Source organism: Cupressus sempervirens, chromosome 3 (genome assembly GCF_028749045.1).
Source record: "Cupressus sempervirens isolate cs-2001-9-10 chromosome 3, ASM2874904v1, whole genome shotgun sequence".
Classification (NCBI taxonomy): Eukaryota; Viridiplantae; Streptophyta; class Pinopsida; order Cupressales; family Cupressaceae; genus Cupressus; species Cupressus sempervirens.
The window spans coordinates 1,096,307,448-1,096,320,408 of NC_143120.1; the positions used below are offsets into that span (position 1 = coordinate 1,096,307,448).

General features: G+C 36.9%; 1 pseudogene; it reads right to left on the bottom strand.

Moving 5' to 3' along the window:
• Positions 1-10,282, bottom strand: part of LOC149570605 (uncharacterized) — an 86,668-nt pseudogene extending 76,386 nt beyond the window's left edge.
• Positions 10,283-12,961: the final 2,679 nt, after the last annotated feature.

Here is a 12,961-nt window from a genome sequence, read left to right on the forward strand (position 1 = left end):
TTATTGACTCAATATGTGCTCTTCCATTTGATAGGAGTCTTTACATGCTACCATTTCCTAAGGATACAGAGATTCCTATGTATGACAAATATGATGGAAATGGTGATCCTCATGATCATTTGAGACATTTTTATGCTCTTAGCATGGACTTTATACAAGGAAGAACTTGCATCCTTGGAGCCATGTACTATGCCTTCTATTTTGATGGGTAATAACACTCTTGTTGAGGTGTGTGGGAGAGGGTCTATTGATGTGGGGATGGCACATTCCATGATGTTCCTTGTGTACCCTCATTATCAACTAATCTCCTATTGATATACCAGGTCACTCACACAGGTTTAGGCAAGTGAGTTGAGTTTACTCTTGATTCAGTGGAGATATGTGAGTTGCACAATGATTCTACAGTTGTAGTTGGGAGAGCAGATCATCAGTCATGACTCTATATGTTTTATCACTTTGTTCCTAATCCTCCTTTGATTGTTTTTCTCACTCACTCTAATGATGTGAGAAGATTATGGTATGAGTGGTTTGGCCATCTTAACTTCCACTACTTGCATCAGCTTAACCAGCAGAGCATGGTCATAGGGTTGCCTTCTACTTTGACATTGGAGACACTTGGAATACATGATAGATCTTCTAATGGGTCAGATTCAGTTAAGCAGTCTTCTACCTCCACTTCTGATGCAGAGAGTGATTCAAAGGACTCACCTCCTTCCTCTCCTAGTCATCATTCATAGGTTGATGATTCTCCTCTAGATTCTCCATCTTCTGGTCCACTTTGGGCTAGACAGACCTTGTAGTTTGCAGGTGATTGGGTTGGGGATCCATTAGACACCAAGCAGACTCATTCACAATTCCAAGATGCTCTATATATCTTCATTTCTACTACCTCAAATCCATAGTCCTTTCATGAGGCTTCTAGTATTTCTGAGTGGGATACAGCTATGCAGGAAGAGTATAGTTCCTTGATGAGGAACCACACTTGGGATCTTGTCCCTTTTCCTAAGTGAATAAAACTTGTTCTATGTAAATGGATCTACCAAAAAAAATTTGCAAGCTTTGTTGGGGGTGCGGGATGCTTCATCTTTTGGGGGGGCCTCTTCCTCTCACTTGGAGTCCTAATATTCTTTGGGGAGTCTCTCTTTTCTCTCTCTTTTGGGGGAATTTTATTTACATGGGTACCTCATCAGGCTTGACTTACCGGGACCCATTTCTACATCCACCTAAGCTTCACTTATGGGGGGATGTTAGTGTAGTTTTTTATTTTTCCTATTTTGCTAGGTTTTTCTTAAACTTATAATAATCTCACTTAGGTTAATAAAGCATGTCTTATTAGGTGAATGGTTGTGAGGTGTCACAATCCTACATGTGAGCATCCATTAGCTATCTTGGGAAGATACTTTTCTATCTTTAGTCTAATAGATGGTTGCTCCTCATTGGTTGATGTTGCCACCTCCTCCCTCTTTCTAGCCTATATAAGCATGCTACCTGGCTTGTATTTGCATCTCTTGTTTTTGCATCCTCTTAATGCTATTTTGCTTCCAGCATTTGCATTACTCTCTTGGAGACTAACTCTATGATGCTATTTTGATTTTGTATCATTTGCATTCATAGTTTAGATATTTATTCTTTGCACTAGTTTTCTAGGTTATTAATCTTATCAGATTCTAACATGGGTGACTGATTTTTTTTCATCACAAAGTGAACCACTTAATGTTGTCACTAGGGGGCAATCTAAGGTTGTCCTAAAAGTTTCTCAAGACTCCAAGAATGCCTCATCTTCTAATCAACCAGTCACTTCCAAGATCTTACACTATGACCTTGTTAGTCAGTTACAACGTACCCAAGCACAAATCTCCATTTTTTAGTTGTTAGAGTTATCCCCCTTGCACAAAGATATCCTTGAGAAAGCTTTATGCTCTACCAATGTTCCCATAGATATTGATTTAGAATGATTCCAAGCTATGGTGAATTATATATCTTCACATTACCATCACACCTTTTTTGAAGAAGATGACCGAGCTCCTAATCATCCCCACAACCTTGCTCTCCATATTGAAGTCCAAATCTTTCGTACTCACATTCACTGAGTCTTGATAGACAATGGTGTAGGGTTAAACATTATCTCCATTAATGCCATTCAATAGTTGGGCATGTTAGAATTTGCTATTGACCCTAGATGCAAGATCACCATAAAATCTTATGACAAAGTTGAAAGACCTTCTAAGGGTCTAATTGTGCTATCAATTTGAGTTGGTCTGGTGGAAAGGGATGTTATTTTCCAAGTTCTAGATATACCATTTGCATATAATTTTCTATTGGGATGACCATGGATTCAGGATATGCAAGCAGTGCCTTCCACATATCATCAATGCATCAAGTTTTCTTTCAATGGCACTAAAGTAGTTGTCCCTGGTGATAACTCAATGTCCATCAATGCATTATCTAGTACTAAAATAGTAGTTCCTAATAATTTCTCTTCTCATGAGCCCATACCCTCTCTTATAGAATGTGAATGGAAAATGAAAATGATGAGTCTTGGCATGGGAGAATATGCTCTAGACTCTATCGCTACTTTACAGCTTTCCCCTCAGTCTTATGGTAAACCGTCCACCAAAAAAAAACCTTCTACATTTGTCATGACACTTTTTGGCACCTTTATCCAATCCTTAGTTCCTTTGGAAGTAGAAAAAGAAGAACAAGCCATTAAAGATTGGATATATAGAGGAGAGGATGATGAAAACGATGTCATAGTTACCACTCCCCTTTCCCCCAAATGATATGGAAAATGGTATAAAATGCTTGCTAAGATGGGATATCAGGGTCATGGGTCTCTAACTGGTAACAAGAATGCTCTAGCTGAACCTTTAAGTCATATCCAAGGTTGTGACCCTCGAGAAACTACTGGCTTAGGATTTGGGCTAGAGGATGATATGCCAATGTTTACTCAAAACATGCTCGTATCTAGTGACTTAGAAGAGTATGATCCTCCCTTTGTTACTACTACTTTTCAAGATGAAGACTTTGTGCCTGCAAATTCTCTTCTTTTGGGGGATCATACTCCAAATACCACTGATGATACTGAAACTTCCACCTCTCGACAAATAGAAAAAGATGAATTTGATCATCAGGATGTGAATAGAGGATGGATTTGACAAAATATTGCTCATCTAATTACTATGGATCAAAGGATAGACTCTCAAGAATATGAATGGGAAAGTTTATTAGATGCTTCTTGTCAACTAGGAGTCAATGTTATTCATGCCTATGTAACTCAACCAAATGTAGTCGAAGAGACTAGTGTAAGGTTAGATGAGTTTGGCCCACAATATGCTTTAATGGATCACACTAGTTCCTCAAGGGTTATTCCTGATTTAGACACCTTTGCAATGTTCAATATAGGACCTTCACATGTCACCAAAGATGACTCATTTCATGTCAATCACCTTGAAGCTTCTCCCTCGCTTTCATTAATCCATCCCAATCTCATAGACTGGTCTAGTCAAAACCAAGCACCAAAAATATTGTCTTTCTGCAATGACTATGAGATCACTTGCTATCTAAATGCCATTGAACCTATCACTTCTTCCACCAGTGAACTCATGATTCACATGATAGAATTAGATATCAAGTACCTTATTCATAAAATTAAAGGAAAAAATAAATGGTCGGATGGCGAAAACCACATTGTGGTGGTGTCTAAACCTAAAAAAAGTAAAAATAAAGATATATCTAATGGTGAAAACCTCTTTGAGGCACCCATAGATGAGGCACTTGGTAGTCTACCAAGCTATTTTCAAGATAGGTCATCAGTTCTTTTTGAGCCTATGCAGTCAATCAACTTGGGAATGAAGGAATCTCCTAAAATTATCCATGTAGCTCAATCATTGTCAGTTGAAGAAAAGGACTAGTTTACCCAATTTTTCTAGGATAAAAAGATCAATTTTGCATGGACATACGCAGACATGCCTAAGCTTGACATAGATCTCATCAAGCATCATTTATCTATTTCTCCTAATATCAAGCCCATTAAACAAAAATTGCAGAAAATGCATCCTCATGTAGCTTTGTTGGTAAAAGCAAAGTTGGAGAAACTTTTGAGTGCAAACTTTATTAGAGAAATTAACTATGTGGAGTGGATTTCCAACATTTTACCTTTCTCCAAGCATGATAAAACCATCCAAGTTTGTATTGACATTAGAGATCTTAACAAGGCATGCCCTAAAGATGATTACCCATTACCAAATATTGATATGATTGTAGACATGACCACAAGATATGAAATGTACTCCCTTATGGATGCTTTTTCTGGTTATAACCAAATTAAAATAGCTCCAGCTGATCAAGAGAAAATGGCCTTCACATGTGCATGGGGTACCTTTTGTTGGAACGTTATGCCTTTTGGGCTTAAGAATGGTGGTGTTACCTACCAAAGAGCAATAACCACCATCTTCCATGACATGATGCATAAGAATATGGAAGATTATGTTGATGACACATTGGAAAAATCTAGAACAAGAGACACACACCTTCAAGGCCTTAGTTTGATATTGGACCCTATGGAACAATTTCAATTTAGGCTAAATCCAAAAAAGTGTGCCTTTGGTGTCACTTTAGGAAAGTTGCTAGGTTACATTATCTCCACAAAGGGCATTGAGGTTGATCCTGAAAAGGTCCAAGCTATCATAGATATGCCTCCTCCAAAGAATATTAGTCAACTTAGAAGCCTACAAGGGCATCTAAAATTCATAAGAAGGTTTATTTTTCAATTGGTTGATAAAGCTCTGTAAGAATTTTCCTAAGGGAAAAATTCACCCAGGAACTAAGAACTCAAACACAAGCACACAATAGACCAAAAATGGATATGATCAATTAATTAGAGTATGTCTGAATACATTGCTCTGTTTAGAATGTGATGTTCAACACACTAGGAGTTCCTGTATATAAAGGCCTCTTAGGAAGCACCTAGAGTGTTTCTAGAAACAACCAAAAGATAAGACAACTAAGCACCTTATCCAACATTCTAGATGAATGAATAAGAATGAGAAAGTGTCATATGTGTGTAGAAGATTCCTGTGTTGTAGACAACATGTGCTTAAAAGAGGTGCGGACCCCTGTAATGTCATCAAGACAACTCACAAGAGTGCACAAACTGCTAAGTGTCTCACAAATAAAAATAATAAAATAATGCAAAATAAATAAATAATGCATTAACCTAAGTAAACTTAAGTAAGTGTAAATAGTAAAGTACATATTTACACCAACAAGCTCAACCTTTCAACAAGAATTTGCACAAAGGGTCTACTCAAATCTGGAATGATGAATGTCAACAAAGTCTAGATTAGATCAAAGGGTATTTGGCACAACCTCCAATATTGATGCCACCTATTCTAGACAAACCTTTGATTTTGTACATCTCAACTACAACTTCTTCTTTAGGAGCGCTATTAGCCCAAACTAATGAGACTAGTAAAGAATGTTCCATATATTATATCAATCAAAATTTGGTTTCCTATGAAATGAATTATACCAGCATTAAGAAAGCTTGTCTTGCGGTGGTCTTTGCCTCTCAAAAGCTCTGACATTACATGTTGGCACATACAATCCCCCTAGTCGCTAAAATAGATCCTTTCAAATATTTGTTGGGCAAAGCTGCGCTTACTAGTCATCTCGCTAAGTGGATGATGATTCTTTCATAATTTGACATTCAATACGTTGAACATAATGCCATCAAAGGACAAGCTATAGTTGATCAACTTGTTGATTTCCCTTTAGAAGATACAACACCCATACAAGCTGAATTCCCAGATGCTTCAATAATGTACATCACTGAAAGGACTTGGAAAATATTTTTTGATGGTTCCCACACACAAAATGGAGCTGGAGCTAGTATATTGTTTGTTTCTCCTCATGGGTATACAATCCCCAAATCTTACAAACTCTTGTTCCCTTGTACAAACAATATGGCTAAATATGAGGCTTTAACCAATGAGATCAAGATGGCTCTTGAATGGAGGATAACTAAGTTACATATTTACAGGCATACTCAACTTGTTATTAATCAGGTGAATAATGACTATCAAACAAAGGATGACAAGTTGATACCTTATAAAAGGTTAATAGATTCTCTAAGGAACTACTTCACTTTTGTGATTCCTAGAGGAAAAAACAAAGTTGCAGATGCTATGGCTACTCTAGCCTCTATTCTCCAACTACAAAAACATAAATCTCAATTTGAGTTCCTGGCAGAAGAACTACGTTATCCTACCTATGATTACCCTGCCAACCAAGTGATCTGTACTATTGTAGGTCATGATTCTTCCTGCTATGCTAACATCTTTTCCTATCTGTGTGATCAAATCATTCTTGAGAACCTCACGTGCAACCAAAAATGTGAATTCCTTCCTAACACCTCACATTGCATTTTGGTCTCTGGTGATTTATATAGAAGGGGTCTAGATGGTACTTTTCTTAGGTTTTTAGAGCTAGAAGAGTCCAAAAAGGCACTTGGAAAAGTCCATGATGGCATTTGTGGGGCACATTCTAATGGCCTTGCACTTGCTTGGAAGCTGCTTAGGGTAGGTTATTACTGGCCAACTATGCAAGCTAATGTTGTTTGTTATGCCAAGTCCTGTCAAAAATGTCAACTCCATGGAAACTTCATACATGCTCCAAGACATGAGTTAATCCCTTCAGTGACATATTGGCCATTTCAACAATAGGCCTTTGACTTGGTGGGTAAAATTCACCCAATCTCCTCTAGTGACCACAAGTTCATTATTAATATGACTGAGTATTTCACTAAATAGGTTGAAGTGGTTTCATTATCTGCTACTACAGGAAAACATGTTGCTCTGTTTGTACTAAATCACATCATTTTTTGATATGGTATTCCTTCTTCTATTGTCACTGATAATGGAGGATAGTTCAAAATAAGGAACTAAGATACCTATGTAAGAAGTTTAAGATCAAACAACACTAGTCCTCTATTTATTACCCTCAAGGTAATGGTCAAGTAGAGGCTTCCAATAAAATATTGCTGAAAATCCTACATCACACAGTTCATAATTCTGGGAGAGATTGGCACCTACAGATAAATCTAGCACTTTGGTCCTACAAAACTACTATTCATACTCATACAGGGGCCACTCCCTTTTCTTTGGTCTATGGTTCTAAGGATGTCCTCCCATTATAAGTAGATATCCCTTCCTTATGAGTCTCTTTGCATGGGTTGATAACTGATGAAGATTATAGAGCTATATGAATACAGGAATTAGAGACCCTTGATGAGTGGTGTAAAGTAGCTTTTGATCACATGAGAGATTATCATAAGTGCATGTCTACTCATTATAACAAAAAAGTTCATCCACATGCATTTCAAGTTGGTGACCTTGTGCTTAGAAAAAATCCAAAGAATTAGCAACATAGAGAGCAAAAGGGAAAATTTGAACCTAATTAGTTAGGCCCATAAATTATCATAGCAACATTTGGGTCTAGTGCTTATCTATTGTCTACTCCTGAAGGGGAAGAGCTTGCAAAACCTATCAACATCCTACACTTAAAGAATTTCTATGCTTAGAAGGTTTACTGCTCAACTATCTTGTATATATTTATGATCTTGAAAAAAATCCTAAAAATTAGAAAATGTCCTGAAAAATTGATCATCTTAGTGAAAACCTAGCAATAGGCACTTTGATGTATCACCAAAAAAAAAAAATTACCAAGTGGTGAAAACCTAGAAACAGGCGCTGCTTGAGACCCTTGCACCTATGTCTATCAGTCTCATTCACTTTGCTAACCCAGTTCCTAGCTTGGAATTTTTTCTTGTCCTCATCTTGGGGGCACAACTACTTAGCCTATTTTGGAGGTTTTCTTGTGCACTAGGGTTTTTGGCAACTCAAACAAAATAGTGTTTCTCAACACTACTCCCCAACTGGACATCAAGTGTTTCTCAAAAGTTTTCAGATAGTTTACCTATAGTCTCTGATGTTGTGATATTTCTCACTACTAGGATCAAGCTTTAAAGAAATGGCCAAGTGACTTACTCACATGCACTTAAACACTTAATGATTGAGACATGATGAGCTTCGTTTACTTTGTGTGCTATCTATGATGATTTCTTTACTATGTGTTCCCTCCCTAATAGTCTCTCGAGGATGTCATTGACTAGAAGTCTGGGGGCATGGGGCATGTTTTATTGATTTCTTCTTGTAGGTATACTTCATTTTTCTATAGTATTTTCAAGTGTTTCATGCTGATCTTATTTGACACTTGGACTTATGAAAGTATCATCCTTGACTATTTTTTTCCAAGATGACACTCGGGGGTTGTCCTGGCATTTATGCCTTGATACAAGTGTAACCTTGCTATATCAAACTTAGGGAATATGATCGTATAATCATCTTGAATTCTATGTCTTTGATGCTTAGATTAGATTCCCACATACCTATCTAATATCAATATCCTCATATCCTCATAGTTATACTAGTGATGGATGTATCATCTCATCATGTCCCTAATAAATGCTCAATGATGAAATAAGAGTCTAAATGTTATGTGTCCCTTGCTGGTAAACCACTTTGCATATTAGCTTGCATTTTAGGTTCATTTTTTAGTTTAGTCTTGCATTTTTTGCATATAGGGAGAAGTCTCTCTTCATCTTTTTTTTGTAGACTTGTCAGCTAACTACTTTTGTGATCTTCTTCTCTTTCTTTTTCATGTCTTTCACCTTCTTGATGTCCTAACATCACAAGGTGTTAATCTAAACATCACATTCAATCTATCCAAGTGTCACATATTCTCAGAAACATAAAGTATACATCATGCACATAAGAGCTAAAAACATCACACATAAGAGAGATACATGAGCATAACTATCCAAATGAATGCATACATGAGCTGAAAATAGAAACTAAGACATCACATGGAAACCAAAATGCTAAAACATCCATTTGAGACAAGTACAAAAGATTGCCAACCGAATCCAGTATCTCATATATATATATATATATATATATATATATATATATATATATATATATATATATATATATATATATATATATATATATATATATATATATATATATACACACACATATATACATATATATATATGTATATATGTATGTATATATATATGTATATATGTATGTATATATATATATATATGTATATATGTATATATGTGTATATATATATGTATATATGTATATATGTATATATATATATATATATATCTATGTATGTATATATGTGTATATGTGTATATGTGTATATATGTATATATGTATATATGTATATATGTGTATATATGTATATATGTATATATGTATATATGTATATATTATATATGTATTTATGTATATACATATATACATATATACATATATATACATATATACATATATATATATATATATATGTCATAGTAGATATACAAAAGAATGAGATCCAAAATTTGGATATGCATCTCAAAAATACATGATGTACAATCAAAACTATCAAAACTATGATGATCAATCTATGACTGACTGCCACCCTCTACAGTAGGTGAAGGTGGTGGCCCTAGTGGGGGAGTGTGTCTCCTATTCGGTGACTGTACTGCACCCTCTGATCTATTAGCCCGCTCAGAGTAGTCAGGAAGTCCCTACCCTGGCGGTACCACACCCCTTTAGGTGGCATAATAATATGTGGCTCATGATCCATGATGCACTGCCTCTCACCTCACTGCATCCCACTCTCCTTAGAGCTCATTTTCTCACACTCACTCATCCATGAGTTATTGATTGCACACTACAATAGTAACCCATACTGCCTACAACTTTGCCTCTAATGTGAAGATCCTGGCATCCCACTCATCATCACCCTCCCTCACTGGTTGCTATACCTCTAGCTCTACCTCTACTCTCCTAGCCCATCGCCACCTTAGTGGCACCTCCTCCTCCTCCTCCTCCTCCTCCATCTCCTCCTCCATCTCCCTCACTACCTATGCCTGTGTCCTCCTCCTCCCTGATCGAGATCCCTCTCCAACCTCCATCTATCTCACACCCCTACCTCTGCCTCCATCGCCTCTATGTCCCCCTCCTATAGGTAGCACATCAAGCTCAGTAAATAGCAAGAATGGGTGTCTCTGCATCTCATATAAATATCCAAGATCTGCCCCTGCATTTTCCACATCTGGGCAATAATCCCAGGGAGTTGCTACTAGAGTCATTTTCTTGTGTACTACTGTATGATAGTCTAGCATCGGTAACCATCCTAGGGCCTCATATGAGCCCATCTAAGCGTAGGTGGTCATCTCCACTGATATCCCCTATTGCTTTGTAAACTATCATCATACTCAGCTAATCATGAACTACTCTACTATATCTATGCTCTGCCCCACCTATGGCCTGTTATACCTCATATATTCCAACTCCCATGAATCAGACCATCTTTGGCACTCCTAGTATGGTCGCCATGTGAATTTCGTTAGCTCTTCAAAAACATGCTGATAGTAGGTCACATCTCCACCATGTCTCTATGGGATAAAACCTCTATACCCAAAAATGTATGGCTGGCTCCACTCTCATGGCTGCACCCATTTTTATGTCATAGAAATGTGCTCCCACGCCCAAATTTATGCTAGCACTATGTCGCATGCCCATGAGCCACCTCCATGGTACACTATCTCATGAAGCTCATGGTACATCTCTACTAGTATAGCCGGCCCCCATGCCATCTTTCATGGTCGTGACACCAGATCAAACATCAATCGACCCCATCCTAGTGGGAAGCCCTTCTAGCCTCAATCTATCACTGGGGCCTGGGCTACCAATGAACATAACAAACTTGGCAAAGGGAAATCATCTCCATACTCGGCAATCAATCTCTCCTAGCCTAAATGACGATCTAGTATGATTACATCCCATTACAACTACTGCATTCGTGCTCATCCCTCTATCAGGGTCTGATCATAATACACCTGTGACATCATCTAAGCATGGCATCAATATACCTGACATCAAAACATCAAAATTCCTAATACACGACCAAGAACTCTTAATCAAGCAACTTATCCACTTGCCATGGCATGGCACTCAATGAATGTGATACACATCCTCTAAGGTAATCGAGGCCTCTCCAGTCAATAAATGAAAAGTGTTATGCTCGTTGTGCCACCGCTCAGCTAGCACCATCAGCAACCCATGGTTTGCTTGTATATGGGGAATATGTATGACCCATCTTAAACCCATAACAGATATGATAGCTTGCTCATCATCACTCAAAAATCCTACAACACACAACCCCACCACTTTGGGGGCTCTAATATGTAATGTCAAAAACACCTCCTATCAACACAAAACATAAAAACATTAGTGAAATATCAGAAAAGTGATCATAATGCAAAAAATTCAACAAAAACATGCCAAAACAAAGTTGCACGATCCTTTTTTAAACCATAGGCAATACAATTTGCTAGAAGATTGTTGTGCAACGCTTTTTCTAAGGGCATGCGATATAATTTTTTCATCAACATTTCACACCAGCCTAAGCAACATATGGGTATGTCCCAAGTGACAGTTTACATAACATTCGTATGATACTATCTCAAAAAAATTCTGTCGTGCGACATTTCCCAAAGTATCTGTGCAATAATTTTTAAGTATTGTGTGATATGTTGTGCAAAACCCTTCATACGTGCAAAAAAATGACAAAAAGAGGTTACTTACCAGTGCCTTATACTACTCTAGCTGGTTGTGCAACCGGCTGCGCTCAAAATAGTGTTAGTGAAGAGGAATGTTTACCAATGCCATGATGCTCTTTGGACCCCTCAAAAGCTCTCACCAACTCACAAAAGAAAAAATGAATTTGAAAATGACACTTGGCCCCTTTTATAGCTTTCGACCCTATTTTGACCTAATTTTTAAAACTTCTTAGAATTGCACAAAAATTGCACCCCTAGCTAATTTTGACATCTTGGATCCATTTTTGGGATCAAAATCAAAATCTAAGTTCATCTTGATGGTCAAAATTGCATTTTGAAATTTCACCTTCTTCTAAGCAGTTAGTTGACCTTCTGAGACCTAATCTCCAAATCATCATTGGGGCATCTTCATTTCTTCATCATTTCTATGCTTCATATCTCCTTCTATTCACCTTTTCATGTCTAAATCACTTTTCTACTTGATTTGACCTAATTTTTGTACTTTATCTTTTGCAATCAACTCTAGTCAAACTGGGGCATTCTCTCACTTTGTCATAGTCACTCTTTGGTTCTAATCACTTATCTATCATCTTGGACATTCCTATATCTCAATTTATCCATATTTTTCTCATTTTTGCATTCCCCTTATCTCATCTTGATTTTGATCTCAAGAGGGTAGAAATACTCTATCATCACTTGCTATTGTTGTCTATTTCTTAGGAGCATGTGATTGATCTTTTTACTTGCTTCTGATTTATCCTCTTTGCTATGTGTTAGTATTCTTCTTGGATTTGGACATCATCTTCTCTTAGTGTTCAGTATTGTCACTATCAAGCTGTACATTTAGGACTTGCTATCTCTTTCTACATTTCATTCTCCGAGACCAAATATCTATGTCTATTGCTATTTGCTTGGCTTCTGTTTTCTTTGACATAATGTGTTCTTAGATCGATCACACATTAGTCAAAGAGGGGAAAATATAATCACCCAAAAATGATCATCTAAACTATTAGCCCCCTTCTCAGCATTTTGCCTAATTTAATTAATCATTTACCTAGACCAAATTGCTAATAATCAATTAATTTGGTTATAACCTATAGTTTGACTATGCTATCCTAAGTTCATTATTTGATTAAAAGAACATGTCCCCTTTTAGTTAAATAAAAAGACCTCATTCTTCTAACCCACATAAAGTTCTTTTTTTTTTTTTTTTTTTATGAGACTTTTGTCTTATATGACAAGTCAACTCATTTTCTATTGGTTGACTTGTGT